Source organism: Chiloscyllium punctatum, chromosome 7, assembly GCF_047496795.1.
Source record: "Chiloscyllium punctatum isolate Juve2018m chromosome 7, sChiPun1.3, whole genome shotgun sequence".
NCBI classification, from domain to species: domain Eukaryota; kingdom Metazoa; phylum Chordata; class Chondrichthyes; order Orectolobiformes; family Hemiscylliidae; genus Chiloscyllium; species Chiloscyllium punctatum.
This window is the reverse complement of record NC_092745.1, coordinates 126490177-126517007: the sequence shown is the minus strand read 5'-3', so window position 1 is coordinate 126517007 and position 26831 is coordinate 126490177. Positions and strand designations below refer to the sequence as shown.

The 26831-nt window shown below is 44.3% G+C and overlaps 1 protein-coding gene across 3 annotated transcripts in view; it reads right to left on the bottom strand.

Annotated features, from left to right (window-relative positions):
• The window catches only part of adgrl2a (adhesion G protein-coupled receptor L2a), a 797903-nt gene extending 780754 nt beyond the window's left edge, over nt 1-17149 (bottom strand). The window contains exon 1 of one of the 3 annotated variants that reach the window (XM_072574792.1): nt 17035-17149. The gene's annotated coding sequence lies outside the window, so the exon portion shown is untranslated. Of the gene's footprint in view, nt 1-16781; nt 16945-16997; nt 17014-17034 lie in introns of those variants that run through there. The other 2 variants (XM_072574794.1, XM_072574790.1) reach the window with 2 other exon arrangements.
• Nucleotides 17150-26831: the final 9682 nt, after the last annotated feature.

Below are 26831 nucleotides of genomic sequence, written 5' to 3'. Positions count from 1 at the left end.
GCACCTTCAAATTCAGTGTTACACTGCGTAATACATTATCCTGCTGTAAAGGCAACACAGTTGGGAAGCGGTGTGTCACTTTAAGGCCAGAAAAACCAACAGCTGCACAGTCCAGAGGTCGGTTCGAGGGTAATTGCATGGCCAGGCATTGTGAAGTCAATACCGTGCATAATTTCTGTTGCTTGTGAAGTATCTGTGGGATCCATAAGAAATAGGAACAGGAGTAGGAGTAAGGCTTTCAGTCCCTCAAGCCTGCTCTACCATTCAATATGAACATGGCTGATCCAATATTCCTCGTTCCACTTTCCTGCCCTTTCCCCATAACCCTTGATTCCCCAAATGATCAAGAATCTATCCATCTCAGCCTTAAGTATACACAAGGACTCTGCCCCACACAGTTCTGTGAGGAAATTAGAAAAGATGTACAAGGTTGGAGGATTTGAGTTATGGGGAGAGGTTGAACAGGCTGGGGCTGTTTTCACTGGAGCATCAGAGGCTGAGGGGTGACCTTAGAGAGGTTTATGAAATCATGAGGGACATGGATAGGATAAATAGACAAGGTCTTTTTCCTGGGGTTGGAGAGTCCAGAACTAGACGGCAAAGGTTTAGGATCAGCGGGGAAAGATATAAAAGAGACCTAAGGGGCAACTTTTTCACACAGAGGGTGGTACGTGTATGGAATGAGCTGCCAGAGGAAGTGGTGGAGGCTGGTACAATTGCAACATTTAAAAGGCATCTAGATGGGTATATTAATAGAAAGATTTCAGAGGGATATGGGCCAGGTGCTGACAGATGGGGCTAGATTAGGTTAGGATATCTGGTTGGCATGAACAAGTTGGACTGAAGGGTCTGTTTTTCCGTGCTGTACATCTCTCTCACTCGAAGGAGTTCCAAAAATTCTCAACCGTCAGAGAGAAGAAATTCCTCTTAATTTGGTGCCCCTTTATTCTGAGACTCTCCCTTTGTTCCTATGCTCTCCCAAGAGGGGAAACATCCTCACAGAATCTACCCTGTCATGTCCCTGAGGAATTCATAATTCAAGGAGATCAATTTTTCTCAATTCCAGTGAGGAAGAGACCCAACCTGTTGATCTCCTTTAACTGAGTGACATGTGAAGGTTGACCCACCTGCCTGTGGGAGCAAGTTTGAAGAGTCTTCACCCCCAATCTGGAACTTCACTTTCAGGACTATGGATTATTGGATCAGTCTGAAAGTTCAGTCTCTGGCCAGTGCCCCTGTCTTATGCATTTCCACACGGAGAGTTTCCCTTACAAAAAGTAACACATTGTCCACTCAGGAATCTTCTTTCCTAAATTCCACGCAGGCTATCTTGCACATTCATAGAACATAGAACATAAAACATTCCAGCGCAGTACATGCCCTTCAGCCTTCAATGTAGTGCTGACCTGTGGAACCAATCTACACTATTCCATTGTCATCCATATGTTTATCCAATGGCCATTTAAATGCCCTTAAAGTTGGTGAGTCTACTCCTGTTGCAGGCAGGGCATTCCACGCCCTTACTACTCTCTGATTAAAGAAACAACCTCTGGTATCTGTCCTATTTCTATCACCCCTCAATTTATAGCTATGTCTCCTCGAACTCGCCATCACTATCCTAGCAAAAAGGCTCTCCCTGTCCACCTGATCTAACCCTCTGATTATCTTACATGTCTCAATTAGGTCACCTCGCAACCTTGAGTGCAAAACAGCCTCAAATTCCTCACTAGATTCTGTGCCTGAAGTGAAGAAAGAGTGCAAACCTTCTTTCCTAGAAAATCAAAAGTGTGGAACAGATTAAACTCTGCATTCCTTCCTTTAAAAATCTGTGGGATTTTAAACCTCCAAGAGGTGACTGGAGTATTCTTGGTATTGTCACGCTAGTGCAGAATCTGAGGTCAGGAAAGCATGAACGTTCTTGAAACACTGTGGGGTATTCCTTACCATGAAGTTGTAGGAGAGTGAGAAAGATTTGCCACATGGCATCAATTCCTGTCATGATGCATCTTACGCAGTTAGATTTAATCACTTCTATTACAATGAAATCTCTTACGCAGAATTTCTCAACCAATCATTTCCTTCCTCTCAGTCAAATCCTTCAGTCAGTTTGGCATGTGGCAGTTAAAATAGCAAATGGTTAAGGATGGGGAAGAGTCTGAAAATGCTGGAAGAGTGACTGAAGAGGTATACTATACTTCCCATAGATTCATGTATGCACTAGTGACCAGGCAACAAAGTAATGGTAACAATACTGTCTAAAGAGATCAGCAGTTATGAGTAGAGTTCTGTGACTCCCATCTTGCTGATTATTCTGAGTGTACAGATACGTCACTGAGCATCTGAAGACTGTACTGCTACCCTGTTGAACAATGACAGGATTGTTATGTTACAGAAGGAGGCCATTTCGCCCATCATGCCTGTATCACTTCCATTCCCCATTTCCCCACACATCTTTTCTACCTAAATAATCAACAAATGCCCCTTTTGATTGCCTCTACTGAACCTGCCTGCACTACATTTTGAGGCAGAGCACTCCATTTGTTAAATACTCGCTGGGAGTAAAAGCTTTTTCCTCATATCACTGTTGCTTCCTTTGCACACCACTTTTAAACCTATCCCCCCTCATTCTTGTTCCTTTTACAAACAGGAACAGCATTGCCCTATCTTCTCAGTTCAGGCCACTCACGATTTTGAAAACCTCTATTAAGTCTGCGTTTCTTCTTCCCAGGGAGAAATTCTTCCATCTGTAGTTTCTCATTCCTGGAATCATTCTTGTAAATTGCTTGTGCACTCTCTTCAATGCATTCACATCTTTCCTACAATAGTGGCACCCACAATTGTACACAATATTCCAGTTGAGATATAACAAGATTAACTGCTGATCGGATCCATTTCCTCCCCACAGGCACCCAAAAATGATTTATCAATTTTAATTGTTCCAATGAAAGTAAGTTGTTGTGTCAAGCCCTTTGAGGCAATAACACATAGCAAGAGACTTCAGCAGGACTGACTATTCAGGCAAAGTCTGAGCCTGAGCCACATATGGTGACATTAGTGGAGATATGGAGATGGGAGGCACAGTGGCTCAGTGGCTAGCACTACTGCTGCATGGCGCCAGGGACCTGGGTTCAATTCCACCCTTGGGTGACTATCTGTTTGGAGTTTGTACATTGTCCCTATGTGGGTTTCCTCCAGGTGCTCCAGTTTCCTCACACAGTCCGAAGATGTCTAGGTTACATGGACTGGACATGGGAGATTGCCCATAGTGTCCAGGAACATGCAGACGAGGTGGAGGAGCTGTGGGAAATGCAGGGTTACACGGTAGCAGGGTGTGTATGGGTGGGATGTGCTGAGGGTTGGTATGGATTCAATGGGCTGAACGGCCTCCTTCCACACCTATAAGGATTCTATGATTAAAAGAAGTGAACAAATGCTTGATCAAAAAGGAGAGAGTTGAAGGAACACCGCTAAGAAATACTGAGGCAGAGTAAGGTTTAGGAAAACAGAACAGGTTAAGACTAGATAGGAACATATATAGCTGGCAATGGTAGAGGAATGGAAATGCAAAGCACAACAGTTCAGAATTAGAGAAGCAGAGAGGTTTGAATTGAGAGTCAGGCGGAAACCATATCCTGGACATATTTGCCAAACCAAGCTTCAAAAGCAAAATATTATCAGACTAGGAGACAATACAGGTCAGCAGATACAGGGGAAGGACAGTACAACAGAACATTTTCTTTTTGAACTTCATTCACATGATGTTGGCATCGCTGGCTAGGTCAGTATTTATTGCCTGTTCTTAATTGCCCAAAGGGCAGTTAAGAGTCAACCACATTGCTGTGTGTCTGGAGTCACATGTAAGTCAGAGCATGTAAGGATGGCAGATTTTCTTCCCCTAAAGGACATTAGTGAACCGAATGGGTTTTTACTCCACAAACAATGGTTATCAGGTTACACTTAAGCCACTTTTTCTTTCCAGGTTTTTATTGACTTAAATCTTAACATCTTCTATGATGGGACTTAAACCAATGTCCCCATAACATTACCTAGGGCGCTGGATTAGTAGCCCAATGACGTTACCACTACGCAACCACATCCTGTCCCTTGGTGAGAATGTTAAAAAATCAGTAGAGGGTGAAAAGTGGCTCTACTGGCCAAAAGCAAGAATCAGTTAGCATCTCTCAGGTATTGAGGAGAGTGACCTCTACACAGGTATAAAAGTCAACAGGAGGCATTTCAAACAGGAGAACCATATCGTCACAACATGCAGCAGCTCAACTAATGCAGGAGCATTAATGTGGTCAACTATAAAAATCACTGAGCAATTACAGCACAGATGTCCCACTAAGCTACCAAAACCCATTTAATTGGGTCTGGCATTTGTCTCCTCACATATCCAGAGCTCATCAATCAGCAAGAGGACAGTTCACAGGAAACGTTGGCACCACATTCCATCACTGGAATTTGATGGCTTGTGTTCCTGGTCTATCTTCTACTGGCTGATGTTGGTGTTCACCCAGCATTCGTTATTTATTCATTTGTGCGGTGTGGGCATTGCTGGCTGGGCCCAGCATTTATTTCCAGTCCCTAGTTGCTCCTTGAGAAGGTGGGGGTGATTGCCTCCTTGAACTGCTGCAGTCCACCTGCTGTGGGTTGACCCACAATGCCATTAGGGAGGGAACACCAGGATTCTGAGCTAGCAACACTGAAGGAATGGTGATATAAATCCAAGTCAGGATGGTGGGTAGCTGGGAGGGGAACATGCAGGGGGTGGTGTTCCCATACACCTACTGCCTTTGCCCTTCTAGATGGAAGTGGTTTGGAAATGGTTCCTCATTTCCCCTTCCCCCACCTCACCCCAGTTCCAAACTTCCAGCTCAGCACTGTCCCCATGACTTGTCCTACCCGCCTATCTTCTTTTCCACCTATCCACTACACCTCTCACCTATCACCTTCATCCCCTCCCGACTCACCTATTGTACTCAATGCTACTCCACCCTCCTCTCATTTATCTCTCCACCCTGCAGGCTCTTTGCCTGTATTCCTGATGAAGAGCTTTTGCCCGAAACATCGATTTTATTGCTCCTCGGATGCTGCCTGAACTGCTGTGCTTTTCCAGCACCATTCTAATCTAGACTTTGGTTTCCAGCATCTGCAGTCATTGATTTTACCTGGTTTGGACGGTATTGACTTAGGACCTTTGGTGAATTTCTGCTGCGCACTGCTGCTACTGAGCCTCGGTCATATCTGTGGATATTTGTGGATGTGGTGCCAATCAAGTGGGCTGCTTTGTCCTGGATGGTATCAAGATTCTTGAGTGTTGTTGGAGCTGTACTTATCCAGAAAAAGGTGAGGAATATTCCATTACACTCCTGGCTTGCACCTTGTAGATGGTGGACAGGCTTTGGGGTGTCAGGAGGAGAGTTAGTCACTGCAGTATTCCCAGCCTCACAAACTGACTGTCAGGACCTGATCAATACAGTTGTAAGCTGAAACAAACTGAGCTAAAACAATCATTGAAATATCACAGCAGCAGGAATTCAGTTTCACCCGTTTTGCCATCTGTCCAACAAGGACTTGATGGACTGAACAGCCTCAGTCAGTGCCATGGTGACTCACGGTCTCTAGGATCTGAGCCAGCCAATGTAAATCCAAATCTTCTCCTCACTCTCTTTTGGAAATTCTGTCTTTAAACAGTATCAAATAGTTGCTTTTATCGAGTTTTGAGAAGATTTGTAGCTCAGGTTGAGGTTTTGGATGTGGGTTTGCTTGCTGAGCAAAATAAAGCTTTTATCAAAAATAAAGGATTGACTGACACAATCCTTTACAAACAAGGAGCAGGGCTGATCCGATCGGCCCAGTAAGCATGCTGCCCCCATTGAATCAGATACTGGCTGACCTGACTGTCAACTCAAACCCACATTCCCTCGGAAAACCTTTCACCTCTATTTGTTACCAAGAATCTATCCACCTCAGCCCTAAAGAGCATCTTTTAGCAGAGAATTTCATGTTACAGTCTGAAAAGCCTTTCTTCAAAAGCAAAAGCACCCACACCTCCCTCCGAGAGAGAGAGAGAGAGAAAAAAAAGATATAAAATACAAATGTAGTAGCATTCAAGATCCAATGGTGCTTTTTTGAGTCGTTTTAGCAATTCCCACTTGCAAGGAGGCATTACAAAATGGAATCAGTTGAACAAATTAAAAACCTGGGCCCCTACAAAACAAGACTGAGCTCTCAAATGGAGCCCCTTGAGGCTTTCAATGGGGTTTACAGTGTCTAGTAGAAAGTGAGGACTGCAGATGCTGGAGATTGGAGTCGAAAAGTGTGGTGCTGGAAAAGCACAGCAGGTCAGGCAACATCCGAGGAGCAGGAGAATCGATGTTTCAGGTATAAGCCCTTCATCAGGAATCAGGTTTTCGATGTCTGCCCATTGGTGGATCGAACAGTTAAATCAAGACTCAAATCACACAGCTCTGCAGCACATTCAAAATACATCAGGCGATTCTTCTTTCTGCAACAGATGCTAACAATACCACCCTGACGAGAGAGATTTAGAGCACAGCAGGAGACCATTCAGCCCATTATAAGGCAATGACTCATTTAAGGGAGGAAGATTGGTGGTGTAACGGTAACGTCATTGAACTAGTAGTCATATTAAACTCAAAAAGGTTAACTCTGCCTGTTTGCCTGTCTCTCTCTCTCTCTCTCTCCCCCTACAGAGGCTGCGTGTTGAAAGTGTGCCTTATGTTTGTTTCGGTATTCCAAAGTCCCAGGTTAACATTCTTGGGATATGGGTTCAAATTTACCACAGTAGATAGTGGACTTTGATTATAATCAAAATCTGAAAATGGTGACCATGTGTTGATGGTTGTGAAAGCCCATGTGGTTCATGAGAGTCCTTTAGAGAAGGCGATCAACCATCCCCAATAGAGTGGCTCAGTGGTTAGCACTGCTACCTCATAGCGCCAGGGACCCTGATTCAAATCCACTTTTGGGTAAATGTCTGTGGGGAGCTGACACATTTGCCCTGTGTCTATGTGGGAATGCTCCAGTTTCCTCCCACAACCCAAAGATGTGCAGTTCAGGTGGATTGGCCGTGCTAAATTACCGCAGAGTGTCCAGGGATGTGCAGGCTAGGTGGGTCAGCCATGATAAATGCGGGGTGCCGGGTTTGGATGGGATGCTCTTTGGAAGGTCAATGTGGATTCGTTGGGCCGAATGGCCTCTTTCTGCACTGTAGTGATTCCACCTAAACCTGGTCTGACCCACATGTGACACCAGGCCACACAGCAATGTGGCTGATTCCAAACTGTCCTCAAATTGCTAAAAGCCATTCAGTTCATGGGCACAAATGGTAGCTTTCCCAATAACACTTATATCTGGCACAGGAACAAAGTCAAGAGAAAATGCTTGGATCTAAATCAACATACACTGTTATAAGATCAATCAACCTGCATTGTCTGTGAATACCAGCTTAGATTCAAGATCACACCAACAGAAATCCAAGTTCATCTGATTCAGAAACAAAAACAGAAATTGCTGGGACAACTCAGCAGATCTGGCAGCATCTATGAAGAGATAAACAGAGTTAATATTTCAACCCTTTGGATCATTGAACTCGCAATGTTAACTCTGTTTCTCTGCACAGATGCTGCCAGATCTGTTGAGTTTCTCCAACAATTTCTGTTTTTGTTTTAGATTGCTGGCATCGCAGTTCATTGTTTTAATTCACCCGATTCAGACTAGATTCATAGAGACATACAGCTTGGAAACAGACCCTTCGGTCCAACCCGTCCATGTCAACCAGATATCTCAACCCAATCTAGTCCCACCTGCCAGCACCCGACCCATATACCTCTAAACCCTATCTATTCATATACCCATCCAAATGCCTCTTAAATGTTGCAATTGTACCAGCCTCCACCACTTCCTCTGGCAGCTCATTCCATCCACAAATCACCCTCTGTGTGAAAAGGTTGCCCCTTAGGTCTCTTTTATATCTTTGCCCTCTAGTTCTGGACTCCCCGACCCCAGGGAAAAGTCTTTGTCTATTTATCCTATCCATGCCCCTCATAATTTTGTAAGCCTCTATAAGGTCACCCCCTTAGCCTCCGACGCTCCAGGGAAAACAGCCCCAGCCTGTTCAGCCTCTCCCTGTGGCTCAGATCCACCAACCCTGGCAACATCCTTGTAAATCTTTTCTGAACCCTTTCAAGTTTCACAACATCTTTCCGATATGAAGGAGACCAGAATTGCACGCAATATTCCAACAGTGACCTAACCAATGTACTGTACAGCCGCAACATGACCTCCCAACTCCTGTACTCAATTCTCCGACCAATAAAGGAAAGCAAACCAAACGCCTTCTTCACTATCCTATCTACCTGTGACTCCACTTTCAAGGAGCTATGAACCTGCACTCCAAGGTCTCTTTGTTCAACAACACTCCCTACGACCTTACCATTAAGTGTATAAGTCCTGCTACGATTTGCTTTCCCAAAATGCAGCACCTCGCGAACTAAAGTGTGTATCCTACCTTTTAATTAAGCAACAAACCTCAAAAGGTCATATTACATGATACTGCAATGTATAATTTGGAAAGAGAATATCTGACAGCTAGTAAGGGCAATCTTAAGAGGTAGATTGTGCATTAGTCTTTACATTGTTTCCTGATGAAGGGCTTTTGCCCACAACATTGATTTTCCTGCTCCTCGGATGCTGCCTGACCTGCTGTACTTTTCCAGCAACACTCTGAACTAAACACAGTTTTCGAACAGTTTGCCTTTCAATGCTAAGCAGAAAACTCTCTGGGTTTTAATGGAATTCAATCATAAATGGTTCAGAAAGTTTCCATTCACCCCTATAATCGCCCACTCCATCTTGCTCATGATGTACAATATTACAGTCTCCACCAAATGTGGAGCTGTCCTCATTCAGAATATTTTTCATTTACTTTGATGCAATTCCTGTTCCGGCCTTCTTAAAGACTGGATGATACGAATGGGGAAGGAGGAAATACGGTTTGTGTGGGGAGGTGCCACTACAGAAAGCTGACCAGCTACTCTACAAATGACGAGATGTTACAGTGCTAACAAGCTCCTCACAACAGTGCGAACTTTCACAGCTATGAAAAGTCACACAGATTGTGCTGAAATCATAAGTATTTCAAGATTACAATGCCATTAAGCAGAGGGCTACTGTTCCCCTCTTCACAAGTTGTACCAAGTTGGAAATCAATTACAGAAGTGCAAAATATTGCTCATGACTGCCTGTGGCAGAACAGAAAATGTAAAGCAACATCGTCACCTTATTACCCGACGCCTTTCCAATGACTCAATGAATTTAAAGCCTTTATGGTTGATTGGTGAGCTGTATCAGTATTTGATCCACTAGTTTGCATTAAAGCAAGTCAAATTCAACTCAACTTGCAGTGAGAAGTGCTACAATCAGTTTCCTAAGAACTGGGTTAGGTCAGGAGTTTTCACTCACCATTCCGTTGTTTGATAGTCACAATGTGGAAACAGAACCTTCAAACCAACTCGTTGATGCCAACAAGATATCAAAAATTAATATAGTCCCAACTGCTTGTATTTAGCCCATATCACTAAATCTTTCCTATTCTGTACCTGTCCAAACATCTTTTAAATGCTGCAAATATACCTGCATCTACCATTTCCTCTGGCAGCTCATTCCATACGAACCATCCTCAGCATGAAAACATTTGTCCATCAAGTACTTTTTAAATCGTCCTACCCTCACCTTAAAACTACACCCTCTAGTTTGAGTGTGTATGTAGGAGACACTCTTATGGTGCTGTGACAGCGTCCCTGCCACTGAGCTGAGGGGGCCATGATCAAGCCCCACTTGCTCCAGAGGACTTTCATAACATCTCTGAGCATGTTTTTTGGAGAACCTCTCCAATATCTCCTGCTGGGGATGCTCCTGTGTAGGTGTGAATCAGCTCAATTCCGTGCTGAATAGTCTGCCAACACTCTTTCCAAGACTAGTGCAGAAAGGGTTAATGGCCAAGAAGACACAGAATCTGAACCATCAACTCTTTCTCTACAGATGCTGTCTGATCTGTTGAGTGTTTCCAATCATTCATATTTTTAATTCCCGATGTCCAGTGCCTGCAGCATTCGGTTTCTGAAGCCAAGTTGTCTGTGGGCGAGGGAGAAACAAATTGAAAGAAATGTAGCAACGAAAATAAAAAAAAAAGACTCCATCATGTACTTCCAGAGAAATGGTTCTGACGTTATTGTTCTTCAGCCTCTTACTGCTGGAGGTAAACAACTCGAAAGATATCTTCATTTCAACGGTTGGCAGCTGCATTCCTGACAGCTGTCAGTCAACAACAACAAAGACTGAAGCAAATGTAACAGCAACAAAATGCAGAGAACAAATGCTTCATATTTAATTGCCTTGCCAAAACAATAGTGTTCCCTCTTTAATACAGAGAGACTGGAGTGAGGCAAGTCAACATGCAAGTCACCGCATAAATGCACAGGTCATGGATTTCGGTTTAATATTTATCCATCTGCACTCACAAAAGTTCAGGATAGCAAAACAAAGCTGACATTGTATGTGCATTACAAAACACGTTGTCTACATTAATGCAGAAACATAGAAACCTCCAAATTAGGAGCAGGACTAGCCCATTCATTGTGAACGTAATTGATTGTCCAACCCAGTAACCTGTTCCTGCTTTACCCCCCATATCCCTGAGGGGGTTGGGGGGGGGGGGTGTGTGGAGGAGGAAGTAACCAACAGTTATACTTGAACTTCTTTTCTGGGAACATCTGTGTGACAAGCTGCAGCTAAGTTAATGTGCAAGTAAATGTCGAAGCAGATACATTACTGCCCACAGCCAAGGAAGGGGAAACAGGGCACAGTCGGGATATCTTTGAACCTTTCACTTATCACACGTAATGCTTCTGTAACAACCTTGTGGCTGTGAGTCACACAGATCAAAAATATCTCAGGGTGCATGTCATGGAGAACAACTGAGTCCGTTACCTTAGACTAGCAAAAGGTAGGTCACCGAGGCTTCCAGCTTCTGATTGTCATCCATTGCCTGTCACTGCAGTGCATGGGTGTTTGTGTGTGTGTGTGAGAGTATGTGGAAGAGTGTGTAGATGAGTACATATGAGTGTGTGTGTGTGTGTGTGTGTGTGAGTGAGTGAGACAGAGTGTGAGTGAGACAGAGTGTGAGTGAGACAGAGTGCATTTGTGTGGAACAGTGCATACGAGGGAGAGTGTGTGTGCACGTGTGAGCAAGTGAGTGAATTGGTTCTCATGGGCTTCTTCTTTGAATGTGCGGGTGTGCATTGATCAGAGTTATGCAAGAGAAATGGTCTACACAATTGAGTCAATGGAGAGCTGCCTGTGCCTGTGAGCTGTGCCCAGTACAGGTGAGGGGTCAGAGAACCATAGGCTGGAGGAGTTCATTCTGCCCATTATCCTTGCACTAGCTTTCTGAGCAGCCCAAATAATCCTGCTCCCTTGCCCTTTCTGCAAACCTTTGTAAAAGGTGTCCTTTGTAACTAACCAGTACATCCTCACCTTTTCAAACTTACTCGGCCGTCTTCCACCACATTGCTGGCAACATTCCAGACCATAATAATTCACTGAGTCAAAACATTTTGATCACTGACCCCCAACTGCTAATAGAAACAGTTTTCCATGGCTAACTTGGTCAATGTCTCTCCAAGTTTTGTTCTTGTCCATTAAATCATCTCTGAACTTCCTTTGCTCCAAGGAGGACAATCCCAGCTCCATGTCTCCCTGTGTCACTGAATTCCCTCATTGGTGCCATCCTTGGGATTGTCCTCTGCACCATCTCCAAAGCCTAGCCATCCTTCCTGGATGGGCATTGCCCGGAACTGGGGAAAATACGCCAGCTGAGGTCGGACCGGCATTTTGTAAACTGCATCATCACACGCGTTTGTAATCTTCGCCTCAAATTATAAAAGTAAAGATTCCATGGTTTATTTCCAACCAATCTTATTAAATGTTTGAAAATGTTGGAAACAAATGGAATATCGGGATTGTGTCCACAGAGAACCCAATAAAATACTGACCAGGTCAAACCATTGAAACAATGCCGAAAGTTATGGACAATAAGGGACAGGGAAACTAAGGCAAGGGGAATTCCAAGGGTCAGAATTCTTAAAAAAAGCTAATAAGTGAAACATCTGCCTGGGTGCCCCTGGATGGAGAAAATGTTTGCAAAAAGGTTTAGGTTCAAGCTGCTGCCAAAATGTTATGGTGAGGGAAAACAGGGCAGCACGTCATTCTCTGGCAGGGATATGGTGCACCAATTATTGTCCCTATTTTAGACAGAAATATCTATCATTCTTCCGCATTTGGTCATGGGATGGATGTACCTTATTTTCTTTGTTTTGGTGCATGGAGGTATTGACTTCTGAAACTGGAAGTTAATGCACTGTCACACATGGAACCTCAGTCGAGCTCAGCCCAATAACGGTCACTGGCCTGACCAGCTTTTATTGTTCATCCTTAAGTGCTCTTGAACTGAGTGACTTGCCCAAGCCATTTCAGAAGGCATCCCAGAGTCAATGACACGGGGATGGATCTGGAGTCACATGTAGGCCAGACCCGGTAAGGATGGCTAATTTCCTTCCTCCATTTGGACAATAGTGATCAAATCGGCTCATACAATAACTGATAATAATTATGATGGTCACTGTTACTGTGACTTGTTTCCACTTCCAGATTTACAAAGTGAATTGAACCCTCACTAACTGCCATGGTGAGATCAGAATCCATGTCTCCCAGAAAATTAAACTGGGCACCTGGGTGATTAGTCAATTAACACTATCATTACAGTACTACCTTCCCCTTCAGATGTTGGCAAAGCATTGTCGACAATCCAGTTTCTGACGTGTAAACCTCAGGGTATTTCCTGAAGTGTAAGGAGTCAATTGTTGACATGATGCACCAGGCCTCATAGTGCCAGGGCTTTGGGTTCAGTTCCAGCCTTTGGTGGAGTTTGCATGTTCTCCCTGTGTCTGCGCTAGTTTCCTCCCACAGTCCAAATGATGTGCAAGTTAGGTGGTTTGATCATCGTGTAGTCACCAGGAATGTGCAGGTTATGTGGATTAGATACAGTAAATATGAGGGTGGATGTTCTTCAGAGGGTCACTGTGGATTTGATGGGCTGCATGGTCTCTTTCCATGCTGTTGGGATTCCATTAAACAGAAAATGAGTAAACCCCCTTTCGAATTCACCATTTTGTAAGAGATGTTAAGATTTGGATTTTAGATCTAGATTTGGGACCCCCCAAAAGTCAGGTCCTGACCTTGCATTTCTTGGCACCTGATCCTCAATATGACATTCTGTGGGTTGACCAATGAGTTGGCCGGGGAGTGTGTGTATCATCTCATTAAAGGCAACAGAAGGCTGGATTGGGTGTCCCTGGATGGAGACAAAATGTTGCTGAAAGTTGAGGCTGAATCTGATGGCAGACTATTATATGGAGGAAATACAGGGCAGCACATCCTTCCTAGATGATATTATCTCAGCACACCCAGCTCCAGTGCCAACTCTGACAGTGATCAGAAATGCCACACTCATTACTGTCTCACTGGCGGAGTGTGAAACCTGGTGGCTATTGCACTAACGTATTTGCAGGGTAACTGGGCTCCCCATTTCATCTCACCAAAACTCACTCCTTTCTCTGAAGCATGGGCATCTGCAGGAGTGATGATTTTGCAAGGTTGGGCTGATTCTGAGGCTTATGGAGAGAGGTTTACACATATCCCACTGGATCTGCTCTTCAAAGCAACTCTCATATGCAATCCAACTGGCACTTGGTGAGCAGTGTAAAGATGGGGGGCATCACTTGGGCAGCAAACCCAATCTTCACTCACTCAGGACACTGGGCACCAAATAAGAGCAATGAATGAATTTTGTCACCTCCTCAGCAAGGGAGGAGAAATCTATTGGAAACACTTCAATGCAAACTGGGTACGAGCTCAGCAAATTGAACCCGGGAGCTTCTGTTCCATGTTGCCAGAAGCCATTTGCTGTATGAGTGGTACCTGTACATCTTAGCGTCTTCAGGGAAGATAGAAGTGGCAACTGAAACAGGACTCAGGGACTCACATTTATGCTGTTAGGGGAATCGAGTTGCTGGTCCTTTGGAAGCCTGCTGTAGAGCCAAGCACACTGACTGGGGGTGAAACTAGCTAACTGAGTGACCTCTCACGGTAGCTGTCGGACTGAAGGAAGTCCCAGAGAGAGATATGGCCAACATCTCAGAGTTTTATGGCAGGGGGAGATTGTAGAAGGTGCTGAGGGAGGGTGCGGGTGAATTCTGTTGGGCAGACAGCATGGAAAGATGGGGTGGCATCTTAGGGCTGAGTGCCCCAAGGTCAGCAGACAGACTCCAAATGATGTGCCCCCATTTTTTTCTCTGCTATTGTTCATGAGGGTGTTTATAAATGGCCTGCCCACTTAAAACTGACTGCCCCAACTCAAGGATCATTTTTGACAAAAATCAATTGTCCTTTACATTTGGGGGTAAGCTGCCAGGTTCAGTAACCTCCCTCAATATATTATGGGGGTCAACTGGAAAATAATAGGCTGGACAAGCAACCAATTTAACATGCCACCTTACCCCCCCGTACAACATAAATACATCTCCAGGGAGCATGTCCACAAGTCAACCATGTACAAAGCACAAGTCAGGAGCATGATGGAATACTCCCCACTTGCCTGGATGGGGGCAGCTCCAACAGCACTCAAGAAGCTCAACACCATCCAGGACAAAGCAACCCGCTTAATTGGCACCACATCCACGAACATCCATTCCCCCCACCAGCGGTGAGTACTATTTACAAAATGCACTGCAGAAATTCATCAAAGATCCACAGACAGCATCTTCCAAACCCACGACCACTTCCATCCAGAAGGACAATGGCAGCAGCTACATGGGAACATCACCCCCTGCAAGTTCCCCTCCAAGCCATTTACTATCCTGACTTGGAGATATATTGTCATTCCTTCACTGCCACTGGGTCAAAAACCTGGAACTCCCTCCTGAAAGACATTGTGGGTCTACCGACAGTACATGGACTTGCAGCAGTTCAAGAAGGTAGCTCACCATATCCTGAAGGGGAAACTGGGGATAGGCAATAAATTCTGGTAAAGCTAGTGATGCCTGTCTCCACAAGTGAGTTAAAATAAAAGTGGCAACATGTTAACAGAAAAGTGAAGGGAGCTGATAGAGTTGATGTTTTGAATCCAGTAACACTATTCTTCAAACATACCAGACTCAAAACATTAGCTCTGTTTCCCTCTCTAAGGACACTGCTGGACTTGCTGAGTTTCTCCAGCATTCTCTGTGCTTCTCTCAGATTAGACTTGAGCCAACAATCAGAATACTTCAGAACAGTCAAAAGTCTAACATCAATATCAAAAGGGATTTGTTTTAGACCATGGATATTGGCAAACGTAAAGTCATCACACTCTTACCAGACCAGAGAGAGAGAGAGAGAGAATTGGTGGTAGTTTAACCTGAGGTTCTCCACACCTCAGATGAGGGGAGATTTTGAGAAGGAGAAGCCTTCATGGTAACCTCAGCCTGGGAAGGAATCAAACCCATGCCCTGGGAGTCAGCCTGCATCTCAAAGCAGCCAACTGAGCTACATTAACTGAACATTAACTGAACTGCAATGATCCCAGTTCCAAATTATGAATACAACAAGTTATATTTGGCTGAAACACTGGGCTCCTGTTATTTCCTGATGCCAATTTGGGATGCTGCTCTTTCAACATAAAAGACGATGAGCCGAATCCGGCGAAAGGCAAGTTTCCAGTCCATCCTGTTCTTGCAAACACCATTGTGATAACTGAGCCGTGGCCAACCTGGAGCAGTCTACCTGGTGTGCGTCTCTTTTAGGAACAACCCCCCCCCCCCCGCCAACCCCGAGTCTCAGCCAGTGACACAGATTGCCTGCTCGCCCAACATTAGCTCCAAAGCTGCAGACGTGCGGAAAATACTTAGAAGTCTGCCGCAAGGAAGCAAATGGAGAGGGATGGGGAACGGAAAATGAAAGAGGAATTAAAAAAAAACTTGCTGGCGTTTCACTCCTAAAGAGTGCGAACATCAGGGAGGTGGAGGAATGCAGAATCTCCGGGAGAGGGCTGGTTGAAGGACTGCACAATTATGAATTGCAGCTTTAGATCAGATGTGATGGGAATGCTGGAGCGTTCGAGGAATCCTGAAGAAAATTTCTTGTATTTAGACCATGCAATCGAAAGGGTTTAACATGACGTTGTCACCAAATCTCCTTGTAGTTGTAACTGTTTCTAGCTGCCCTTTTATCTCTCTGTAAGAGTCCAGTAAGATGCCTAACCATCTCACTTGCTCTTGTTCCTGATTTAACAGTAGCTTCCCGTCCCCACTATTCTTAATGCCAACATTTTTTTTGGGGAGGGGGCGAAGTTGTAAAACACAGTCATTCCTTAACACAGCTCCCACTAATGACAGGCAGGTAACAACTGGATAGTTCCATCATTACCATGGACCCGTATGGGGGGGGGGGTGGTTGGAGATACAATTATAATTGTATCTTTACTACATTGATGATAAACTTCATAAAGCTCCTGAGACGAACAATTTGCAAAAGATCTGCTTGGAAACTGCACGGATTGTTGCTCTCACCCTCTGTTATTATGAATGGGCAGAGACTGGCTGTAATGAAGTTGATTCGTCAGTTAGTACAGATGACAAGACAGGATCAGTGGGACTTACCTTCAGATACTGCAATCGGGGCGAGCTGGCGTCGATCTGCTTTGAAACACAGGCAGGAAAGGAAAAGCCAGGCGCTGCGGAAAGGACATTTCAGCTGCTACATGTGTGTGTGTGTGTGTGTGTGTGAGAGAGAGAGAGAGAGAGAGCCACCGCTTCTCAAAAAGCCAAAAAAAAGCAACAGAGACAGGAACCACGGAACTTGAGTGAAAGACTGACCTCCTGAAGCTCAGGCCGCGCTGTGAATCAAACATACCCCATTTGTGCCGCACACAATCACTGTGATTTGCATTGATTATCTCCACTTGAACAGATACATTTAAATTAATCTGGCACAGTTGCAATGAAGAGGCGGAGCGGCTGGCAAAGTGTGGACTGGAGTCTCGAGTTCAAGCTGAACAGGGACTGACTCCCTGAGAAAGTACAGTCCCCGCCCCACAGCGCATCCTGGAAGTCAGAAAGTGTCTGAACGCAGAGGGGGCAATGTACTAATGTCGAGGCTTTTGATTAAAGATGCGCTTGCCTGTCAGGCTTGATTGCTTTCCAAAGATAGATCTCCCTCTGTGTCTAATTTTGAAAGCAGAGGAAACAGGTTTGGGAGTTTTTTTTTCGTTTCAATGCTATAAGAATTATTGCACTCCTAGTATTTTTCTCTTAAAAATTATTTCATGATTTTTTTAAAAAATCACCATTGTATTCACTCTGACCTTGAAAAGAAGCTCTCTCTCCCCTCTATTAACCCATCGTGTTCAAGGCTCTGTCGGGGAAGCTTATTGTGAGACTTGAAAGGGTTTAGAAAAGATTTACAAGGATATTGCCAGGGTTGGAGGATTTGAGCTACAGGGAGAGCCCAAATAGGCTGGGGCTGTTTTCCCTGGAGTATCAGAGACTGAGGGGTGACAGGTTTATAAAATCATGATGGGCACTGGGTAGGGTAAATAGATACGGTCTGTTCCCTGGGGTGGGGGAGTCCAAAAGGAGAGGGCATAGATTTAAGGGGAGGTGAAAAATATAAAAGGGACCTAAGGGGCAACTTTTTCATACAGGGTGGTGTGTGGATGGAATGACCTGCCAGAGGAAGTGGTTGAGGCTGGTACAATTAGCATTTTAAAGACAACTGGATGGGTACATGAATAGGAAGGGTTGAGAGGGACATGGGCCAAATGCTGGCAAGTTGGACTAGATTTACTTAGGATATCTGGTTGGCGTGGACAAGTTGGACCAAAGGGTCTGTTTCCATGTTGTACAGCTCTGTGACTCTGTCACTTCTCCCCAATCCTATAACTCTCCAGCATTCCTCTGAGATAGTGACATCATTGTTAGTTGAGTCTTTGTGACACCTTGCCACAGAGAGCTGTGGGGCAAAGTCCTTGTGTGTGTTGTCATGAGATAGACAGTTTCTTGATCAGTCGGGGTATCGGGGAAATGGAGAAAAAGGCAGGAAAGTGGACATGAGGACTTTTGGATCAGCCAAGATCTTACCAAATGGTAAAGTAAATACAAGGGGCCGAATAGCCTACTCATGTTTCCATTTCTTATGGTCTTATCTCCTCACCAGATGGAGACTGACAACAACAAATGGTATTGATGTAACACACTTAATGTAGCAAGACAACCCCTTTAGTAAACAGGAAGGAGGTGGTGTAATAATGCTGTTGCTGGACTAGGGATCCAGCGACCCGTGTTAATGAGCGAATGTCATAGAGTCATAGAGGTGTACAGCATGGAAGCAGACCCTTCGGTCCAACCTGTCCATGCTGACCAGATATCCCAACCCAATCCAGTCTCACCTGCCAGCATCCAGCCTATATCCCACCAAACCCTTCCTATTCATACACCCATCCAAATGCCTTTTAAATCTTGCAATTGTACCAGCCTCCACCATTTCCTCTGGCAGCTCATTCCATACATGTACCACCCTCTGCATGAAAAAGTTGTCTCTTAGGTCTCTTTTATATCTTTCCCCTCTCACCCTAAACCTATGCCTTCTAGTTCTGGACTCCCCGACCCGAGGGAAAATACTTTGTCTATTAATCCTATCTATGCCCCTCATAATTTATAAACCTCTATAAGGTCACCCCTCAGCCTCCGACACTCCAGGGAAAATAACCCCAGCCTGTTCAGCCTCTCCCCATAGCTCAAATCCTCCAGCCGTGGTAACATCCTTGTAAATCTTTTCTGAACCCTTTCAAGTTTCACAACATCTTTCCAATAGGAGGGAGACCAGAATTGCACGCAATATTCCAACAGTGGCCTAACCAATGTCCTGTACAGCCGCAACATGACCACCCAACTCCTGTACTCAATACTCTGACCAATAAAGGAAAGCATACCAAACGCCTTCTTCACTATCCTATCTACCTGCGACTCCACTTTCAAGGAGCTATGAACCTGCACTCCAAGGTCTCTTTGTTCAGCAACACTCTCTAGGACCTTACCATTAAGTGTATAAGTCCTGCTAAGATATGCTTTCCCATCTTGGGGACATGGGTTTGAACCCCACTACGAAAGATGATGCGATTGAGACTGGTCAAAGGTCTGGAATGAAACACTAGCTTAATAGTGATCACTTTATCTGTTGTCATAGCAGTCTACCTGTTTCTCTGCTATCCTTAAGTGAAGGAAGTCGACCTTCCTTAGCTGTGGCCTATATGTGTGATTACGGACCCACACAATGTAGTTGACTGCCTTAACTCCCCTCTCAAATTGCCTATACAGCCAATCAAGTGAAGGGATGGAAAACAATTACAGGTCTGGCCAGTGATGCCCACATTCCAAAGAAGGATAAATACAATGCATAAGGACTATTATCAAATAGAATTTGGAGACATGAGGACATGTTGATCGAAGAGGTAGGTTTTAAGGAACATCTTAAAATAAAACGAGAGGTTTGAGGAAGGAAATTCCAGAGTTTATGATCCCAGCTGCTGAAGGCACAGTCACCAATATTCATGCAATTAAAACTGGAAGAGCAGCAAAACTGCAGAGGTGTGAACTGAGGCAATTATTGAGAACAGACGTGTGAGATTATGAAAAGGATGAGAATTTTAAAATATTGGCCACCTCTGGACCATTAGCTAACGTATGTCAGTGAGCAAAGATGTAAATAGCTCAGCACAAATCAGGAACTAAATCTCCAGACTTTTCCTAATAAAACTCCAAAGAACTGCAGATGCAGGGAATAAGACAAAAAACAAATTGCTGAAGAAACTCAGCGTGTCTGGCAGCATCCATAGAGAGAAAGCAGAGTAGACATTTTGGATCGAGCAACCCTCTAGAACTGGACTTGATAATCTACCTTGGCTTTCTCTCCAGACCTGTTGAGTTTGTCCAGCAATTTCTATTTTTGCTTCAGACTTTCATGTTCCGTAACACACAGCAGGTTTAAACCTGTGCTGTTGACAGTGGAAAGATGCAAAAAAAAGAATATTTACATCCCCCATTCATGGGTTTGAGATATCTCAAGGTGCTGCCTGTGAGTCAGTCAGGTTATTTTGTGAAGTACAGCCCATTGCAAGGTGTGGAAACACAGCAGCCAATGTTTACACCCCTAGATCCCAAAGACAACTCAATAATGACAAAATAATTTTCTTAGGTTTGAAAACCTGTTTTTATAAGAATCATCTTTCAGCAATTTTAATAGGTGTCAATTCACTTCTCAGAGAGGGAATTTGTTTATCTGCTAAAATCAGAGAGAAAGAGACTGGTCTCAGTCATTTTGTCAGTATTTTTTCTAAGCGCTATATGATAATTCTTTATATCTCCCACCTCTATTTGGCCATTTTGCCAAAGAATCTGATATTTTTATCAAGTTAAAGATGCCACATAAATCCAAGTTGTTACTCTATTCCAGATGTGTCTGAAAGCTGAACATTTAAAGGTATAAAAGCTGTACTTATTTGTTATGAAAAATTTACTACAATGATAATAGAACTAAAAGGTATATCTGAAGGAAGGCCAGTATCCCATCACTGAGTCAACCTTTAACTACACGGGCTTGGTACTTGACATTGGTCTGGCTACCCTCAGAACCAGCTCTCAGAGGGAACAAAACCTCTGATACTCCTGTTTCTATCTGTCAGCCAGGGCTCCCTGATTGGACCAGGTTAACAGCCCCAATCAGGGAACTCATATTCTATGAGGTTCATGTGTCTGACCTTGTTGCAATCACTACAACATCTGGCAGGAAAGATTGAACAGGCTGAAGCTCTTTTCTCTAAGAAAGAGAGAGTTGAGAATTTGACTGGATAGGTTTCTTTCAGGTTAAGAAAAGTCCTGATGGGGTAGATATAGAGAATATGTTTCCACTTGCAGGTGAGACCAGAACCCGGGGGCATAACTGTAACAGATAAATTACCAAGCACAATAGGTGAAACATATTTACCCAGAGAATAGTTAAAATATGGAACTTGTGAATACATGATGTGGTTGAGGAGCATAGAAAAGCCACAGAAAGCTAGATAAACACACAGTGGAGCAAGGAAAGTAGAAGGACACATCCATTGGGGGAAGGTGGAAGAAAAATTGAAAGTGGCTGGTCGAGGGTTTACACAGCGAGATTGACTTGTTGAGTTGAATGATCTGATTCTCGGAGAAAGTGTGGGCTGCGGATGCTGGAGATCAGAGTTGAGAGTATGGTGCTGGAAAAGCACAGCAGGTCAGGCAGCATCCGAGGAGCAGGAGAATCGATATTTCAGGCAAAAGCCCTTCATTTGGAATTAGGCTTGTGAGCCAAGGGGGTAGAGAGATAAATGGGAGTGGGGTGGGGCAGGGGGTAAGGTATCTGAGAGTGTGTTAGGTAGATGGAGGTGGGGGGTAATGGTGATAGGTCAGAGGGGAGGGTAGAGTGGATAGGTGAGAAGGAAGATGGACAGGTGGGGCAGGTCATGAGGGTGGTACCGAATTGGAAGATTGGATCGGGGATAAGGTGGAGGGAGAGGAAATGAGGAAACTGGCGAAATCCACATTGATCCCGTGTGGTTGGAGGATCCCAAGCCGGAAGATGAGGCGTTCTTCCTCCAGGCATCAAGTAGTTAGGGTTTGGCGATGGAGGAGGCCCAGGACTTGCATGTTCCCTGGCGGAATGGGAGAGGGAGGTGGAGTTTTACAGTGATCTGATTCTGTGCAGGGAACGCTTTACAAAATTACCAGCATGGAAATGCGACTTAATAAGATGTTAACATCGAGACATTTCTCATTCCTTTTGGTCTTGGTTCCTTTATTTCTGCTGTTTGTTTTCATTCTGTTTTTGTCATCAAGTGTGTAACCAAGATGGTGCCAGAAAGTGGTGAGTTTGTCAATTTTTCACTGTAACTCCTGTATTCCTATACTTGAATAGACATGATGATAAAATAAAAATTTAACTTTCGTTCATGTAATTGACATATGTGTCTCTCTCTCTTGCTCCAGATGACTTACTTAAAAGCTGTGGGCGGCATGGTGGCACAGTGGTTAGCACTGCTGCCTCACAGCGCCAGAGACCCGGGTTCAATTCCCGCCTCAGGCGACTGACTGTGTGGAGTTTGCACATTCTCCCTGTGTCTGTGTGGGTTTCCTCCGGGTGCTCCGGTTTCCTCCCACAGTCCAAAGATGTGCAGGTCAGGTGAATTGGCCATGCTAAATTGCCCGTAGTGTTAGGTAAGGGGTAAATGTAGGGGTATGGGTGGGTTGTGCTTCGGCGGGGCGGTGTGGACTTGTTGGGCCGAGGGGCCTGTTTCCACACTGTAAGTAATCTAATCTAATCTAATCTAATCTAATCTAATCTGTGTGGCTGCCAAACATAGGAAGCCATGATGTGGAGGTGCCGGTGTTGGACGGGTGGACAGGGTCAGAAGTCGCATGACACTAGGTTATAGTCCTACAGGTTTATTTGAAATCACAAGCTTTCGGAGCACTGCTCCAAGTGTGGGAAGGAGCAGTTGTTGAAATCTTAGAGACAATAATTGATGGACGGAAATTCTTTCCCTTTAAGAGTAGCTGCACGAGTTTGCCAATGATAACAGAGGAGAGGGGCAGTGACCTCTGGATGTCACACAAGATAAAGGTACAGCGTATCTGTTCAAAGTGAAAGAATCCCTCAGTTTCCTTTGGTGCCATTTGCTATGGCCTGTATTTTCCTATTGCACGATTAGATGTTTAACTTAGATAAAGGCACCAAGGTAATTGTAAGAAACCTAAGGGCATAAAGACAGCACTAACAAAAAAGATAGGCTGACCAAGAGTTTGATCTAAAAGCAAAATGAAGTAAGGGAGAGAAAAACAAAATCAAGAATTGGTCTGACAGCACTGATGCGGTCAGTACAAAGAGATGGGTCAGAATGGGGAGCAGAGACAATTTAGGTGACTAACGTGATAATGTCCAGCGATCTGTTTTTAAGTGCTGTAGGCTGAGACAAGAAGACAAACTGTCCAGCAAACAAAATACCACCATGAGGCGATGGGTAGGCTCCCTATTTGACATCAGACCTCGGAGATGGAATCTCTTGACATTGCAGCTCTCACTCTGCACTGAAATCACTGGCGCAAAGTTTCTGAGAATGAGACCCAAACCCACAATCTGCTGACGCAGAGTGTGAAAGTACTACCCACTGAGCCAAGGCTGACACCATATGAGTAGCTGTGAATTCTTGCTGTGCTGGTAAAAGAGCATATGCTTGTCTGTTGTACTGAGTCCTGAGAGAAAAGAGAAGACGGGGGTGCAGCACAGACTGTGAGTGACTGTAGTGAATATCCTATGACTATATCATTCATTAGATGTCATGGAGTCATGCAGTCATAGAGGTGTACAACATGGAAACAGACCCTTCAGTTCAACTTGTCCATGCTGACCAAATATCCTAAATTAATCTAGTTCCGTTTGACAGCATTTGGCCCACTCAGCCCTTTCTATTCATATATCCATCCAGATGCCTTTTAAATGCTGTAACTGTACCAGCCTCCACCACCTCCTCTGGCAGCTCATTCCATACACGTACCACTCTCTGTGTGAAAACGTTGCCCCTCTGGTCTTTCCTTTCTCTCAGTGCTGGTTCACTGTGAATCAACTCTGAATCTAAACTGCCAGCCCAGTCCAGAATCTCTTCTCCTCCCTCACATCTTCAGCCACTGGAGATAATCTAACCTGTCTATCTCTTCCTCATAAAACAAGCCATCATTCTTGGTAAACCTTCTCTGAACTCTTTCCATACACATTGACAGCATTCCTTAAATAAGGAGAGCACTGTCGTATTTTTGAATTTCGGTAATAGCATTTTTTTAAAAAATATTAGATTGCCTACAGTGAGGACACAGGCCATTTGGCCCAACAAGTCCACACTGATCCTTTGAAGAGTAACCCACCCAGCCCCCTTCCCTTATCTGATATTTACCCCTGATTAACGCACTTAGCACTATAGGCAATTTAGCATGGCCAATTCAACTGACCTGCACATCTTTGAATTGTGGGAAGAAACTGGAGCACCCGGAGGAAATCCACACAGACACAAGGAGAATATTAAACCCCAAACTGACAGTCTCCCAAGACGGGAATCAAACTCAGGTCCCTGGCACTGTGAGGCAGCAGTGTTAATCTCTGAGCCACCATGGGGCCACATTCATTTATGGGATATGGGTGTCACTGGAAGGGCTAGGATCTAACTTCCCTTGAACTGAGTGCCTTGCTCAAACCATTTCAGAGGGCAGTTAAGAGTCAATGACATTGTTGTGGATTTAGAACATTGAAATAGAACATATAATAGTACAGCATAGTACAGGCCCTTCGGCCTAGGATGTTCTGCCAATTATTTATCTTAATCTGATCAGAATGTAGAGTCTCATATTGTCCAATCCAGATAAGGGTGGCAGATTTTCTTCCCTCAAGGGGCAATAGCCAACTAGATGGATTTTTAACAACAGCGATAGCTTTAATATTAATCACCATCCTGAAGGCTAGCCTTCAATTTCAGATTTTTTTATTTTTTAATTAATTCATGGGACATGGGCAACACTGGTTGGACAAACATTTATTGTCCATAGGATCTTTGGTGGATTTCTGCAGTGCAACTTGTAGATGGTGCACACTGCTGCTACTGAACATCACTGATGGAGGGAGTGGATGGTTGTGAATGTGCTGCCAATCAAGCGGGCTGCTTTGTTCTGGATGGGATGGCATCAAGCTTTTTGATTGTTGTTGGAGATACACCCACCCAGGTAAGGGGGAGTATGCCATCACAGTCCTAACTTGTGCCTTGTAGATGGTGGACAAGGCTTTGGGGAGTCAGGAAGTGAGTTACTCATCACGGTTTTTCTAACCTCTGCCCTGCTTTTGTAGCCACTGAGTTTATGTGGCGAGTCCAGTTGAGTTTCTAGTCAATGATAACTTCCAGGATGTTGACAGCGGGGGAATTGGTGATGGTAACACTGTTGAATGTCAAGGGACAGTGATTAAGTTGTCCTTTACTGAAGTCGAGAGTGTGGTGCTAGAAAAGCACAGCAGGTCAGGCAGTATCCCAGGAGCAGGAATTTCCTGATGAAGGGCTTTTTCCTGAAACGTCGATTCTCCTGCTCTTTGGATGCTTCCTGACCCGCTGTGCTTTTCCAGCACCACACTCTCGACTCTAATCTCTAGCATCTGCAATCCTTACTTTTGCCCCGTTTTTTTTATTGGAGATGGTCATTGCCTGGCATGTGTGTGTGGTACTAACGTTACTTGATTATTATTTGGTTATTAATGAAGTTTTAAATACACCAGCTGCCCTGGTGGGATTTGAGCCCCTGACCTAGGCCTTTAGATCATCGCAATGCCATTACTTTGCTCATTGTGATTGTGATGTTGAGGCATGGGGACCAATTCAGATACTGTTTACAGCACAGAAAGAGGCCAGTCAATATGGTAGGATCATGGTTGGAGTTTAGGCTGCATCTGATATCATCGCCATGCAGGATAACAACTGCAATAACATTGTGTGTTTCTATAATGCTTTCAATTGTAGAACAACCTTAGGCATAGCACAGGAGCCAGGTAAGGAGTTGTTCTGGTCAATGTAAAGAAATAGGTTTTGAGGAGCATTTTGTTGGAGAATATTGAGGGAGTGACGCAGAAATATTAAGAGAGGGGATTCCAGAGGCACCCGAAGGTATGACTGCCACTGACTAGTGATTAAAATCAGGGACGATCAAGACACCAACATTTTGAAGAGCACAGATATCTCATAAGGTTGTGAAGCTGGAGGTAATAAGAAAACCAAGGTATTGCTTGATGAGGTCCCAATGTAGGTGAATATAGGGTTAATTGATGAATGGGGCTTGCTGTGCATTAACCCACAGTGAGGAGCGTTTTGACTGATCTCAAGTTCATGCAGGAATGTATGGAAGAAGTCAACCAGGACTGCACTTGAGTAGATGAAACAAAGGCCTGACGTTGTGGGTTTCTGCTGTAGATGAGGTGAGATGGGTGGATCCAGGTGATTTTACAAACATGGAATGAGGTTCTCAGAGAGAGTATGGATATCAGGGGGAAGACAATTGCCTCGTGGTATTATCACTGGACTGTTAATCCAGACACCCAGATAATGTCCTGGAGACAAGGATTTGAATCCTGCAGCTGGTGGAATTTGAATTCAATAAAAAAGATTTCTGGAATTAAGAGTATAATGACCAGGAAATCATTGTCAATTGTTGGAAAACCCACCTATGCCCTTGATGGAAGGAAACAGCCATCCTTCCCTGGTCTGGCCTCCAGGTGACTCCAGACCCACAGCAATGTGGGTGACTCTTAACTGCCTTCTGGGCCTTAAGGATGGGCAATAAATGAAGGCCCAACCAGTGATGCTGTCATCCTGTGAATGAATTTTTAAAAATCTGTGGACAGAAGCTCACCTTATGGTTAAATATGATATAGAGATTATAAATGGTCTCAATCTGCCTCAGACTGAATTAGCAGAGAGAGGCACAGAGACAGTGGCTAGTGAAATGTAGTTAATGGCATTGCAGAGAGGGGATGCAAACACAATAGTTTTGGTCTTCCAGATATTTAATCAGAGGAAATTTCTACATTGTCCGTTTTGATAATGCACA